The sequence below is a fragment of the Stegastes partitus genome, unplaced genomic scaffold (genome assembly GCF_000690725.1).
Source record: "Stegastes partitus isolate 25-593 unplaced genomic scaffold, Stegastes_partitus-1.0.2 Scaffold968, whole genome shotgun sequence".
In the NCBI taxonomy this organism is placed as follows: domain Eukaryota; kingdom Metazoa; phylum Chordata; class Actinopteri; family Pomacentridae; genus Stegastes; species Stegastes partitus.
In genome coordinates this window covers 181,581-197,382 of record NW_007578699.1, presented here as the reverse complement: position 1 = coordinate 197,382, position 15,802 = coordinate 181,581, and the positions used below count along the sequence as shown (strand labels likewise).

Sequence of the window (15,802 nt, the reverse complement as noted above, 5' to 3'; positions counted from 1 at the left end):
AACTTTACAAACAACTCCTGATCCATCAACAACCATAATCTGGTGTTAGTCATTTAACTAGATTTAACTGTCCAACGTTTAAGATATCAATCACAGTATCACACAAAACACTGACGCTACAAAACCTCAGTTTTATGCTTGACTTAAATACAGAGTTTGCATTTATACAGTTCTTGCTTCTCTTATTAGGACACTTGGCTATTTAGTCATCACTTAGAGATCAGACTTGAGTGATGTACAGAGAAGCAGATAAGAGATGGTATCTTAGGCTCGTGCTCTTGTTTAGCTTTTCATGAATTTGTGAAAATACTGTTAACACAATGGAGTGCTCCCTTGAATGTTGTGACTTTTTGTACATGTTTATTGGAAAATAAATTAATCATATTCCCTCAAAGTTCTGTTGTTATTGAATAAAAATCAGCCTGTTGTGTTTTACTAAGTAGTTATTTAATCCATCTGTGTGGTTTGGTCTGTTTAATAAAGGCTGAGCTACACCTTGAATGATGCCTGTTGAAGCCTGCAGAGGGCAGCACATACCCAGCATCGTGCTGGTTGTGATTGTTTTTGTAGAAAGTTTTCCTTTGTGAGGCTCTTTCTATGCTGTAAAATGCAAATGGCACTTAACAAATTTGACGTGTGCTTTGGCACAAGTAGGCTAATCTGCTCACTCAGCACAGACTCATCATCACATGCTTGACCCGTTTCTGACCAACTATTGTGCTGAAATACACAGAACTTCAGTCTCTGATGGATGTTGGTGTGTAGTTGTCTCCAAAGCGTTTGTGCTTCATGAGTTGGACAAAATGATTTAAAAGTACAATGACGTGGTTTGTCATCAGACAAATAAAGCAACATCTCACCTGTTGCATTCTTAGAGAATGTTGGTTAGAATGCAGTGAAGACTGCCTGAATGACGGTATATCATTTGACACACCGATAGTGTAGAAGGTATTGCCGAGACTGTACCTGCTGACGGAGAGCCAGCACCATCTGTGGCATATGTCACGTTTTGGTTAGAGAAATTTCCATGAGTTTATACAGAATGTTGACACCCGCCTACACTGACAAGCAGCATGTGGGAGGGAATGTGTTCGCAGATGGTGGGAGATTTAGCTCCATCCAAGGAGCATTGGCATCAAGGATGTAAAGGAGAGCATTGTGTTTTTTTTTTATCTACACATTTTTAAAGACTTCACTTTATGTGGAAATCAGAACGGAGGGGTAGTGTACCTGTAGATGGTGACTGTTCTGACGGTGTGAGTGCACGTAGAGTGTTATTCATCACTTATGTATAAGCCAACAAGTGGAAAGATGGAAGGACTGACTCACTTCCGATTGACTGCCTGGGAGAAGACCTGCTGATGTAGGAAAAGGATTATCAACTGTGCATATTGAAAACAATGGCCCTTGACTATGCTGATACATTCTTGTAAAAGAGAAGTCAATGTTTTTTAAATGGATGTTGCATTAGTCCATTGTCAGATAAATCCAGGAAGAGGTTTTGTCTAAATGAAATGGTGTGAAGTATTGAATATAAATGGCTGAGACGTGAGTTTTTATTCAAGGCAGTCATTATCAGTGTTTTGGAATGGGGGGTAACCTAGTTTTTACAGCACCATATGCCAAAGCGATTAATTTCCACTCAATCAATTTTAATGTGGTGCAAACTGCTGGCCATTCGAAGTAACGTTTAGAAAACACAGCGTTTTTATCGGTGAGATTTAAACAGCTCTTCAGGACTAAATAATCCAAACCAATTTATGCAACATGGCATTTGATGACATTTACTCAGGCTACCATTTCATTTCAGAGTGCTTTGAAATGCACTTATAATCATCAGCAACAGATGAGGAGCCGAGCGGGAGTGTAGTTCAAGGTGTGAAGTGGTGCTCGTAGTCGCTGACGAAGATATTCCGTTTCCGATTACCATATTTGTAGCGGTTAGAAAACATCATTGATCAAAAGGAAGGCTGGAGTCACAAAAGGGGGGCGTCCTATACCCCCAAGAGCTTACACCCGTGGGTGAATTCAGGTCACACTTCCTGTGTGACCTTTTAAGAAGTTTAGAGCAAGATGCTGAGAAAAAATCCTTTTGAACTATTAAAGCATTGCAAAAAAAATATCTCAGCAGTGGTTTAGAAAATGAAGTGTGAACAGTGAAGATGTCCCTTGTTGGTCCCTCATGACATCACTTGGATGAAAAAGAATAATGAAACAGAGCAGATGATATTTTCTGGTGTGTGAATTGTTTTTAACTAAAAATACAACCTGGGTGGATGATTCAGTTCACTGTGGCACATAAGATCTTAATTTAGCTTCAGGATTTCTTCACATCACCTACGAAAAATGTAACATCCATCAATCCATCATCTATACACTGCTTAATCCTCACCAGGGTCACCGGGGGCTGGAGCCTATCCCAGCTGACTTAGGGTGAAGACAGGGGGCACCCTGGACAGGTCACCAGTCTATCACAGGGCCACACTTAGAGACAGACAACCAAGCACACTCACATTCACACCTACGGACAATTTAGAATCACCAATTAACCTCAACATGTTTTTGGACTGTGTGGGAGGAAGCCGGAGAACCCGGAGAGAACCCACGCTGCACGGGGAGAACATGCAAACTCCACGCAGAAAGATCCCAGGTGTCCTCACCGGGACGTGAACCGGCGACCTTCTTGCTGCGAGGCAACGGTGCTACCAACTATTTTTTTACTGTTTTTATTACAATGAGTTTTTTGGCATTTGACGAACCCAACCAGCCACCATCGGAGCTGACTTTTGAATCAGCTGTGCGAATGTCTTAAGATAGAGCTCTAGGTTTTAGGTTTTAGCCGTTATTAACATAGGAAGATATCAGATTATCTCCCAAATGGCACCTAATGCTTTCCAATAAATCATCAGCTGCTTATTTGTCACCCCCTAATGCCCGTGTTGACGCTAATATCTACTGTTTGCGTACATTAACAGGTTAAAGATGGAAAAGGGGTCGCCACACCTCAGCGCCACCCAAACATGTGAGCGCCCGGACCTGCCACCTCTGCACAGATTTGGATTTTCTGGCTGACATAACGTTGGCAGGCCGTACCCCTCATACCAGCCTTCATACATGCATTTGTACAGTCTAATGTATCAGCTGTCACTGGTTCAGTTTAGCATGAAACATAACCTGGCTGATGCACTTTCTCACTGGCACGCAGGCTTCGTCGCGGTGGGCAACAGCTAGGATGCATCTTGTGACGAAGAGACAGTGCCATCTGTGGCATACGTCACATTTGCGGCAGACTTGGTTATTTCTCATAAAAGTGTATTGACACCCGCCTACACGTCACTGACAAACTGTATGTGGGAGGGAGTGTGTTCACAGACGGAGGCAGCCTGGGCTCCGAGCACTATAAGGGGATACCACGTTCACAGTCACAAAAGTAACTTGCAGTCTTGCTCAACTCAATTGGACGGAACACAATAAACAGCGGTCCTACATGCTTCCTACACGACGCGAAATTTTGTTGTGATCACACACAAAAAAAAAAATCTGGCCACGTTCTCTCTGCTGCCACGGATGTCGGTTTCAGGGTGATTCCTCTGTGCCCGCAAGGAACTGAATCACTTCCGACTGATTGGCTGTGGGATGAAGAGTTATCCTTGTGCGGGGTTTTTAGCTTCGCACGTGTGTCGAGTAGTGTTTACAGTTGGTCTGCGTTGAAAGGGATGAGTGGGATTAGTGCCCTCTTGATACAGAGTGGGCACTAATGCAAGTGTTTTATCGTCAGCAAAATGGACAACGTGTCAATGAACATTCTCTTTCAGAGGCAGCTGCCAACAGGCTTCGGCAGCTCTGGTGGATGAAATTAATTAATTTAGCACAATTCATCTTTATCTATGTAGAGCCAATTCACAACTAAAGTCACGTCTTACAGTAATGGAAAAAGAATCCCAACAAATCCCTTTTTTGCAGCTCTTTGGCAAGAGTAGGAAAAAAAATGCCCCTTTAACAGAAAGAAACCTCCAGCAGAACCAGGCTCAGGGAGGGCGGCCGTCTGCCTCGACCTGTTGGGGTTAAGGGGAGAGAAAAAACGATAGCAGATAGAAAAAAGATAAGCACCAGGGAGGTCAGTGTGGCGAGTAACCACAGATCAGAAACATGTAGCTTTGCAGCCTGCAGAGAGGACAAAACACAAACTACAGGAGAACAAGGCCCAACGTTTGTGATATGCAATTGTGGCACAAAAATGTATGGAGAGGAGTCATTGAGGAGTCCTTCAGCAGTCTGTAGCAGCGTAACCATAAGCGATGGTTCAGGGTTTCCTGAGCAGCTGTAACATGGTTAGCACTGTGCTGCAGCGTTTAGCATCATCAGATCTTGAACCTGCTGGATTCTGTGTGGAGTTTGCAGAGTTTGCAGTCCAAAGACATGCCTGTTAGGTTAGTTGGTGATTCTTCATTTGCTGTAGGTGTGAGCTCGAATCTGCATAGTTGTTTGTCCCTTCGTGGCGACCCGTTCAGGGTGTACCTGTCAACTGGGATAGACTCAAGCCACCTAAATGAATGGATAAACCTGAAAATGTCTTTTAAGCCAAAGAGATTTTTTTTTTGTCTCCATGCATCTAACATACAGTGCTTAACAAATTTACTAGACAACCACCCAATGTGAGATTTATGCACTAAATTAACAGCATTGGTAATTACCAAATTCATTTCTTTTGTTTGTGTAATGGTTATTACACCAGTATGTAGAAGCTCTTCAACCACAATGATATTTTTTTTTTTTAACAAAATATTTTATTCATATTTGAAGCTTTACAATGCGAAATACTTATACATATAATCTCCACATCACATCAATCTGTCAGCATTGTTTTTGAATACAGTACAAAAGCAAATAAATAAAATAAAACAAAAAATAGTAATAGTAAGTAAATAGTGACAATAGTGAACATCTCGGCAAAGTGGTACCATAAATTCTTAACTATTTAGGAATTTTTCCATTTTTTAAATTTTTAAATTTTTAAATTTTTTGTTTATTTTTTTCCATCCTTTTTTCTCATTAATCACTAGTTCAACCCACGGACTAAGATCACAATGATATATTTAATGAAAAAATATAATTATTGTTGTCTATGAATTTTCAAATTTACTGTTTTAACAAGAAAATGAAAAAATTGTAAAGCACATTATTATTTCTTCATTAAGATGTCAAATTGTAGTTATTTACTTGCATTCCTGAACAGAAAGTTTTCGTGGTTTAATATTATGCTTGATTAATTTCTGATGTCTCAGTGTGTCTGATCAGATTTGGGTATAAAAAGGTGAATTCACTTTGAAATTCCTCATTCCTGTTCAAAAAGGTAAAACGTGGAGATCTGAGTGTGCATTAAAGCACTTCATGATGCTGGATGGTCTAATTGGATAGGTGGTCAAATATATTTGTTAAGCACTGTACAGCATCTTCTTTACAAATATTTAAACTGAATTCAAATGAAACCAAACCTATAAAATGCACAGACTTCACAGAAGTTATAAAAACAACACTAATTAACATTATGCTGATGAGACCAGATACGGTGGCAACAAGGCGACTGACAAAAACAGAAAGTAAGATTTGTGTGGGAAAACATGCTCGGAGCTGCGCATATGTTGGCGCGGGGATGACGTGATCTTTTGACATTTTCTGTTCTAAAAATCTGTTGCCTTGGATTTCGGAAAGTCTGCTCATCTCCCTGTTGGCTTCATTTCCGGAGCTTTTCACATTGAAAAGCTTTCTGTTACTGTACAACCAGTAATGTGCCATAGGCTTGTTATATGCTCGGCCTTATTAATGAGCGAAAACAAACTCGGCGTCTCTGCATAACATCCTTTTAGCACTCTAATAATGATCCCAGTGTTTTATTCAGTATTGCTCAGGGGATGCAAGACGGAAACACCGCTCGCTGTGTTTGAGTCACTTTGTCATGTGGCATTATGGTATGTTTGTTCTCTGAGCAGCAGTATGTGGCTCAAAATGTCAAATTTGCCAACTGCCATTAATCTACCAACAGTGTTTTGGAAAAGGGAGGAGTGTGATGCACGTAGAATTGAAAACCAGGCACGTAATACTTGAACTCTGTTTAAGTGTCCAGATCTCCGTGATACTTAAATGTAAGTTACTGTTTTTGTTGTTGTTATGTCTGGTGCCGTCAACAATGAATCACTCGTATCACGAAGCTTGATCTTAGTGTTGTCAAATCACGTAGCAGTAAGCTTTCCTTAATGTCCTTATCTGTCAACTTTTCCACAGTTTAGTCATCATTAAGGCTCTGAAAAGACACATCTGCAGCTTTCTGATAAACTGTCAGCTGCATTTTTCCTCAAGCCTGCGGAGCGCTGAAATGGAAAAATAGAAAGAGTGGGAGCTGGCAGCGGTCCATCCCATTGTGCTGCTGATACACTGTATGTAACCTGATGTGAAGTTGTCCCACATCATCTGCCTCTGCTCCCTGGATCTGCACTAGTGACGTAGTTCAAACTACTGTTACTGTGGAAATAGCACTACTTGCTGTCAGAGTGGGAGGATGGCAGCAGACTATTTTATCCTGTGGGAGTGTACGCTTCTTCCTCCTACTTGCACGCACAACCTTGATATATCAGGCTATTTGTGGGGTAATGGTAGCGCACAGATTTAACCGCGCACCATGGAATTTATGTTTAGATCTCAATGCTCAACGTATAATCATTGCTGTGAATTGGGACGCCAGCTTCGCGGTGTTCTGCCTGGAAAAAGAGACTTGCCTTCGCTCACGTTCGCAGACATTCCTCCGAAGTAATGTACAGTAAATGACTCAAAGGAGCACGTGTGCTCGCTCTGTTTTTTCAGGTCAATAGCAGGACACCTTAAAAACAACAGATTTCAGTTACATCTGGCAGAGAGGCCACAATCCAAAGAACGAACTGATTCATTTTTGACGCAGGCTGTGTCTGCATATGGCCCCGTATTAAGCACTTAGGGATAATTTTGCACAATAGTAGCACCCTGGTGAGGAGCACAATAGACAGACTGACAGCCTTAGTGCATGTTTGCCCTTTTGTGTGGGCTTTCAAGTTAAACACTGCTTTTGTTTGACAATTAAATACCATATAACGCCGCTGTAATTGCACGCAGAATGTGGTGATTTACGCACATGCACTCAGTTGGCAGTTTATTAGTTACACCTAACTAAAACTGATGCAGTCTAACACAACAGTGTCTCGTATCACTCCTCATGAAGGTTATTATATTCATAGAACTTTCATTTTCAAGGCTGCTGTCTCTGCTGCTGAACTGTACTGTGATTCTATCACTGTGTCCATCCCATTTTTACCAACAATGGTTGACTAAATACCAGAAACACATCTCACAATGGAGTAAAGTCCAACAGCACCACACACTGCAGCCTCCAAAATGACCACTGAAGTTGAATAAACACTCTCTAAGACGGTTTAAATAAAAACTAAACAACCTTAATGGAGAGAGAATTTATTGCTGTGTTAGACTGCATTAGTTTGAGATTTACTTTTGTATTTAATAAACTGCCAGCTCAATGTCGTTCATAAATATTTTGTGACACATGAAAGTGGGGCTCAGTACCCTGCAGGCTCGGCTACAACACTTTTAACTCCTATTACTCATGCAGCTCCAGGCTGAGCGTCAGTGTCGAACATTGTTTTCCAGACTTTTATCAGTGTCTTACTTGTCGCTTTAATCCCACAGTCATGACAGCGTTCGGTGCGACCAACTTGCGAGGCACACATGATAAGGATGATCATGTATGGTAGCTGCCTCGCTCCACCCACTCACACCGGGGATGCCCTTGTTTTCATGGAGGCCTCGATAACGGACTGCCGGGCTGATTTGCGTCACTCTCACACTTTTACTTTCAGGCACCAAAGAAGGGAAATGCTTATGTTGCGTCACGATGTCTCATCATGTTTGTCAGCCCCTCCGTGGTTTACATGGATATTATTAATCCTAGTTCAGTGACATATTAGGATGCGTGCGTCACTGGTTACGTAGGGATGGATTAAGTGTGGTTTAAGGTTTTGAGGCTTCTCTGCAGCACTGAAAACATTCATTTTATGTTAAGTTGGTAGATTTTTTTTGAAACACTTAGGGCTGGTTCTAGTGTGTTAGTAGCTAAAGAAAAATAAAAGAACTCGTGCTTCACTCTGCACGTTTCCATTCCGGTACAGTATCTCAGCTCGCAGAATGAGCCTTTCTCATACATCAGTGTGTGCAGTATTTCTGCAAGATGTCATGACTTCTGTTAAAAGCACCGTGCTTCACTTTGGAAAGCAATAACAACCCACAGAAAAGACTCACTGGTAGCTATTAGCAGATGCCCTCTCTGTGCGATTGACATGACCTCACTTTCATTTGCCTGAATTTGTCGAAAGAATTTAAAAAAAACGCATCGTAATGAGGAATATTTTACTTTAGTAGCAGTAGTGTATACAGTATGTATTAAATGGAGATGCTTCCAATGAGCCCATCCTAAGAGGCAAATCAATATACATTTATACATCCATATGCCTGTCTGCACACCTTCCTCTGTATACACACTCTATATTTTCAAACACGACTCAATCCGTCTCCATATTTGCCGTACATAAACGTGGAAGCAGACACGGGTTATAGCACCAGAGACATACGTACATCCGTCTTGTTTTTGGGGGCTACACATGTTGGGCGCGCTTGCTCACCCGCTTTCTCACCTTTCCTCTTTGCATTGGCGTCGCCTGATGCACAACACAAGGAAGGCACGCAGCACAAGTCGAGACTGGCTCGTTCTCTCTGCCATCTGGTGCTCCGTTCCTCATCTGCAAACTTGTTTTTCTGGGCAAATACAGATCGCACTGGGCCTAGAAAATGAGGAACTTAACGATAACGGAATCAGCGTTTTTCGGGCTTATTTACTATGGTTACTGTTGATTAAGCGATAAAGAAGGAAACAAGTAAATTGCAAATGACTGATCATTTACATACACTTTTACTTTATATGTATACAGTATGTTGTTTGATTTGGACTTTTGTGCTCTAATCAATCCAATTGTAAACATTTTTAAACCGTCTGTGTAAATGAAGGGTCACAACTTTCTCCTTGGCTTTTTTTCCCATTTATAACAGCATGGGGAATTATCATATTTACAGACTGATGAAAAGAAATAGCTTGTGATAATTATGGAATGATAATTTCTTACAGCTTTCCATTAATCACCTCGCCTTGACATTCGGTTAATGCAAATTGTCTCGGCTCAGTGCAGATGGCAAGACGGTGTCAGAGCAGCTCGATAAATGTGTAGGCAGAGGTCAGTAGTGTGTGTGTTGTTTATTCTTTCTTAGTGTGTTGGAATGGAAACAAGTGTGGCTGGATACAGACTGAAAAAAGCCACTTTTTTTTCTTTATCGTGTCTTATACGGGCACCACTACATGTGCAGTCTAATTTCTTTATTTTTAAAAGGTGCTATAGAAACACTTTAAATATTTTGTCTCACTGCATGTTGGTGGTTCAGTGTCTGCTGGGTTTGAAGCCACCCACCCAGCCGCAGGACCTCCCTGTGTGGAAAGGTGCATTGCATGTGTGTGTCTGGGTTTCCTGCAGCTGCTCCTGTAATGCAGAATAACTGGGAGACTCCAAACTGCCTGTTTGTGTTCGTGTAACATGTGTTTTATCCCTGTGATAGACCAGTAACCTGTCCAGGCCGAGCTGGGATAAGCTGCAGCTTCTCACAACTCTGAATGGGATAAGTGATTGTTTCACTTTAATGTATTGAAATTGCTTCTAACTGGCACTAAATTATACAGGTTTAAAAGTTGGCTGGAACGGTCTTTAGTTTGCTTCGTCATGAAGAACTGTTTCTGTGTATACAAATGTTTGCTCATCACCTTCTAATCTAAATTCACACATCAGCAGAAAAATAGATTGTTGTCGCTGCCCATGAATACAGACAAAGACCCGTATGTCTTCCAAATACTGTTATCTCTAGACAGTTATGCATTGTTTATATGGAAATGTGAACAAAACCAAGAAAAACATACTGATAAAATCAATTAAACCTACTGTTTGCTCTATTTTGAGCTCTCACTATCAACCACAGGGCTGAAATTCATTGCATTGGAGGTGTCGACCTACAAAGACAGTAAAAACAAAAGGCCCACAGTGAGTCAACAGGCCCCCAAAATGAGAATGTGGGAAGTGGCTCTGTGAAAAATTGCCCTGGTTTTAGCTGAGTAAACACAGAGTGCTTAGTCACAATCAGAATAACAACAACAAAAATGCTTGCTGCAGCAGCTACTCCATCGCTACACATTGCAGACTTGGCAGTGGTCCTCAGGTAGCATTTAATACGGTATTACAAAGACAATACAGAAAGAAATCACATCACAGTGCGAGTATACACTCAACCACAACATTTGTTGACTAGAAATATGTCAGACTGATAAATTCCAAACTGTGTAATTGGGGTAAAAGGTGTTGGTACCACTTACCAAAAAGCAAGAGATAAATTCATGTCTTGTGATTTGAGCACAAGATGGATCTAAATGCAGCCACTAGGGGGACAGTTTGACTTCTGAGTGACTCCTCAGAAGGACATAATTCAGAAACATCCCCTACAGCTGTGCAAATAAAGCGGTCGCCACTGAACATCAAGGAGCATTTTATGAAAGTACAGTCTGTTTTGTACCTTCTGCTCCAAACCTTTGTCCATCACAGTACCATCAGGTGGTGCACAGTGTGACAGTGACCCCCAAAATAAAGCAGAGTCGTAAAGAACTATCTTCAGCCACAAGCAAGACAGAGTTCTGCAAGAGATAGTGTGACCTGCACAGAGCCATGATCTCAATATGATACAGTCATATGGGATTATATAAATAGACAGAACTGATGATGAAAGAACCCAACAGCCAAACAGAGTAAAACTTGTGTAACTGTACCAAAGACAAATGGCATTGACATTAAAATATTGTTTGAATTTAGGTGTTTTCTGCTTATTGTATTTTGTATGAACCTAGGTGATAAATGTAAATATAAATAATATAATATAATATAATATAATATAATATAATATAATATAATATATATTGCTTTAAGTTTTTGGATCCTGAAGAAACGCTGTCTCATCTTGCCTTTGCTACTGTGCATGTACAGCAAAATGACGATAAACTTGATTTGATTTGATATATATGTCATTGCACCACAATCAAAAGCATCCTCACTTTAGTGCATCGTGCTTTATTATTACAATATATGCTCTCCAACTGTAAATAAAACGCTGCGACAACATAACTGCACTTTACATAAGTATGGCTGCAAATTAGATAACTCCCCCGATCAAAGACACCTTGAATTATATCACATTTTTTGGGAGAGTCAAGGAACTTTCATTCTTACGTGCCCAGTCACTGCGCAGCCAGCAGTTCACCCACATTGGCCACACACACACCCTTGTATAACCGTTTAGATAACACTCGGCCGTGCTGAGCCGCTGCGAGCCAACCATCTCCGCGGCTTCATTCACCGGCAGCTGCGTCGTAGTGATTTGCTCTCGCCTCTCTCACGCCGGCAGCAGCCGTGGGTTTCCACGTGAAAGCTTTGACATACTTATGTAAAAGAACTGACAGCGCGCTGGGCCAATCGCAGCGCGGTGCGGCAGTCGCTGGAAACGCCCTCGTGGGGGCGGGCACGGCTGATTGGCTTGCAGCAGAGTGACGTCGAGAGGGACAGCTCCCAGGGCCAATGGGCGTAGAGCAGGGGGGAGGAGCCCGAAATGAGGTCACAGCCTGCACTGGAGATCCAGGGCAGAGTCCCGGTGAGTGAGGAAACCAGAGCGGCGGAAAGCAGTCTATCAGGGCGGCGCAGGACCGACGGCTTCTGTTCCATATCTGTGCTAGTTATCCAACCTTGAAGAGCAGCAAAGCTTTTCTTTAACGGAGACCAGGAGAGGATCGCTTGCTGTGAGGTTAGTAGAGCTTCTCTTGTGTATTGCGCTGTGTTACAAAATGCGTGCGACGGTGAAGTTGGCTGTGGATATGTAACACACTTTGTGAATGCGAGGCGTGAAAGTTGCATAACTGCGCAAACGTGAGGGTCAGCCTCGGTCAGTAGACTACAGCGGCCCAGCCCACAGGACGGCGGGAACCGGGGTCCCCTCGTGAGGGAATAACCTTGTTATTAGCGGGGGGGAAGCTGAAAGGCAGCCGCTCACGGGAACTTTACATAAGGAGCGTGGATGCGTTATGCAGCCAAACCGGTAGATATCGCTAAGCAGCGGAATAAATAGAGCTGAGCCGACAGTGTGACTGAGGTGGGGATGTCAGAGTCTCATATGGCGCATTGTGGACGTGCTTTGTGGTGTCGGTGCCATAGGAAAACTCAGACATAACGCCTTACATAAAGAGTCTACTGCAGCAGCCGCACATGGCAGAAGTTCACATGGAGAATATGAGAGATGCGCTTTATCCTCATGTGGAGTCAAGGGGGGGATGTGAAGGCTTTCATTCATTAGAACTTGCTGTGTCACATTATGCAATGATATTGAAACTTACTACTGTTTGCTTGATGCCTGTGTTCTGTAATTTAAAGGAAAATTGTCAAGATAATTAAGTGACAGCTGGCTTTAAGTTTTCCTAGAAGAGCATAAAACCCATTCAGAGAAAAAAATGTGATTCAGAATTTAGCTTTGAAAACTGGAGTTTGATTTACAAAAAACAGTCCTGTGTGTAAAACATGCATTGTGGGTGGAGAAGTATGATGTGTCCATATTCAGCTACTCCTTGTGACTCCAGGGGGAGGAAAAAGGATGCCTGACGCACGTAGAACTGGCAAGAGACAAGTCACTTAGGCCTGTTTATCGTTCTGCTGCAATCAGTGGAAAGGTTGGCAACCATACAAATTTCCCCCTCCTACAGCACAAGAGGAGGAGAGGAGCTTGCAAATGACTCTCCTTCTGACTGCCAGGCAAACTTTATTCAAGGATTGGACTTGCGGTTTCTCTTAAACTAACATGTTTTGTTTTGTTTTTTTAACTGGGAGGTTGACAAAGCACCTGTGCAGCAGCTTGTGTTTGAATATCTTGTCCTGTCAGCCTGCAGCTCTGTGTGGAGTTTCTTGCTGACCTCTGGTGGTTCAGCAGCTGCAGACAAAAATGGATAGTGTTGTTGGTAGGTGCGGTGCAGTGTGTAGAGGCAAGTGTGCACCGATTTACGTGGACTATTTAAGATGCCATCGAAGACGGATGTAGGTCAACGAAAGAAGAAACAACTTCAGTCATGTCGGCATGTGAGAGAACTCGCTGCACTTTTTGCCAAAGGGTTGGTTGTTAGGGATGACATTTGCAAACACACAGGTATTCATAACACTATTAAGAAATAGCGCTAAAGGAGGAACATGAACAGCTCATCAAAATGCGCAACAACGACTGAATACACACCAGATTGCATGTTGAGGGTCGGATTTGCCAAAACAAGCAAAGAAAATCCTTTTATAGATTTGGTTCTAAGTTTAGCAATCAGCAGCAATTGAGCAATCTGATTTGTTTTTGGCACATCTACCTGTATATTGTTTTATTTTGGTTCATGCAAATGAGAATAAAACAGAGCTAGTGAGCGATGTTGGCCTGTCACAGATGTATTGGTGTTGTGGTATATATGTTATCTGATATGGTGCCAATGAGAAAAGCTTTTTGTGCAAAGCATTATGCAGAAAAAGATGCTTGGAGTGATTTAGAAATGGTGTCATCACACAGTTTGTCTAGCAGAGTGCACTGCTACTGTCAGAGCCGTCTGCAGCACATGTAGCAGAGTACAGTTGAGCAGACAGGGGTGCAGAGTTAAGCAGTGTTTCCACAGTAAGATTCTCACTAGTTTGTAGAATATATTGCTTGGAAATTAATAAACAGTAGACTTATCATTTCCCCTTCTCAATAGGATAGGATAGGATAGTTCCTTTATTGATCCATTGCAGGAAATTACTTGTTACAGCAGCTACATTAAAAGAAAAACACAGACAACCCCGACATTGAAGGCACACATAAAATACAAAAGAAAATATACAATATAAAATAAAAACAAGATAAATAAATAGGTACCAATGTGCAAAATTAGACTGTGCAAAAGTAATATTGTCCTAATATATATATAAGCAATATGAGCTGGTATATCAATAGTAGAATTTTTTGCTCTTCACAATCTGCAATGGCTCCAGAAAAATCCTATATTGGTCAGGCTTCTGAATGAAATTGAAATGAAGTTGCAGCTTGAGCTAGAGTTGTTTTCCAAAACTACAACCCACGGACTCCCTTTGAGTTTCAAGCCTAGCATGTTCTTGGCTGTGGTGGCTGTGTGATGTGGTTGGAATGAGTATTTTGAAAGCATGAATATGCTGACATGAAAAATTATCACAGAGGGAGGAAACTGTTTTAAATATCAACAAAGCTGAATACAAAATCTAGTGTTTCTTCCCATAATTTCTATCCACCATGCTGGGTTTTTGTCCTTTTATTCCCCCTCTTATTGGTTTCTTTTAAGCTGTGAATGGAAGAGTTTTCAGTCTCTAAACAATAAATGTGCTGTACAGGAAACAGTCAGTGGGAAGCTGAGTTCCTACCTGACATTACTACACCACTTAGATTTGACTATTTCTGGGAGCACTGATTAAGGTTAGCAGCAAGTTCGAAAATAAGGCTGAGCTGCTTTTCACCCGTCTAGGAAAACAGTGGGTGGCTGACTAGACCTTAAAAAAAACCCAAAACAAATGTAATCAAATTGTTATTCCTCACCTTGATTGCATCTTCAACATAATGTCTTTAAGCCATGTCTTAATTGACTGTTTTGTCCTTTTACCTTGAAAAATTGATTTCCTTTTAAATGATCTCTCAAAGTCTCCAGAGGTTAAGAAATGTCAAGCAAGCAACATGTTCCCAGTCGTGCAGAATGACACTTTAATTGCATTAAAAGGGTCCGTAAAGTGTAAAATACAACCTGTAATTGTGTTATTTTTCCTCATCTTGCCTTGTTAGCCACCTGGTCCTTATACTCGCTTCCACATTGTGCAGTCTGACAAGAAAAGCCTTGATGACGTCTAACGGTGTCACGGCCTGCGTTTTTCCATTATGTAAAGTCAGTGAAAGTTGATGACTGACAAGGGACTCGGCTGTAATGTCACGTGAGGGACGAGGGCGCGTCGCGGCGGCTGCGAGCTCAGCTTGAAACGATGATCGGTTCCCCGGTGGCCACACAAGACATCCACGTTACTCTCATCCGCTTCCTTCTCTGCTGTAGCTAAGGAGGAAGATTAGATTTTGTTAACGATGGGACGGACAGAAAGAATAATGACAGATGCTGAATTAGCCGCAGGTAACCGTCGCTGCAGGGATGGAGGGGATATTTATAGGCTCCTATCAGCAAGAGTAAACAGGTGGTTTGCAGAGAGTAAATTCTCAGCATAAAGCACTGATATTACTTTTTGTTTTATCCTTTTTGTTGATGGTTTCTCACTGGTTGTCTTTTAAGCAAGTGGAAATTAGAGTGAGTTTTCTGTTTCTGTAAACATAGAAATCAAGAAGTTCTGTACGATAAATAATCTCAAAGTTGTGTCAGAGTAAATATTTGATTGTTTATTTTTAGCACCCGAATGTCATGCACTATGTCCTATAGAGCACGCCGATGCTTTTGCAGCTGTATAAACATCCTGTTTTCTTTTTCTTACCTTGTGTCTTATTTGTTTAATTGGCTCCTTCTCTTTTAATTAAGTTCAACCAGTAGATGTTAAATTTGATTGCAGAA

The 15,802-nt window shown here is 41.6% G+C and overlaps 1 protein-coding gene across 10 annotated transcripts in view; it reads left to right on the top strand.

Annotated features, from left to right (window-relative positions):
* Positions 1-11,834: 11,834 nt before the first annotated feature.
* Positions 11,835-15,802, top strand: part of per2 (period circadian clock 2) — a 33,855-nt gene continuing 29,887 nt past the window's right edge. For all 10 annotated transcript variants that reach the window (XM_008294505.1, XM_008294512.1, XM_008294514.1 and 7 more), the window contains exon 1: positions 11,835-11,979. The gene's annotated coding sequence lies outside the window, so the exon portion shown is untranslated. The remainder of the gene's footprint in view (positions 11,980-15,802) is intronic.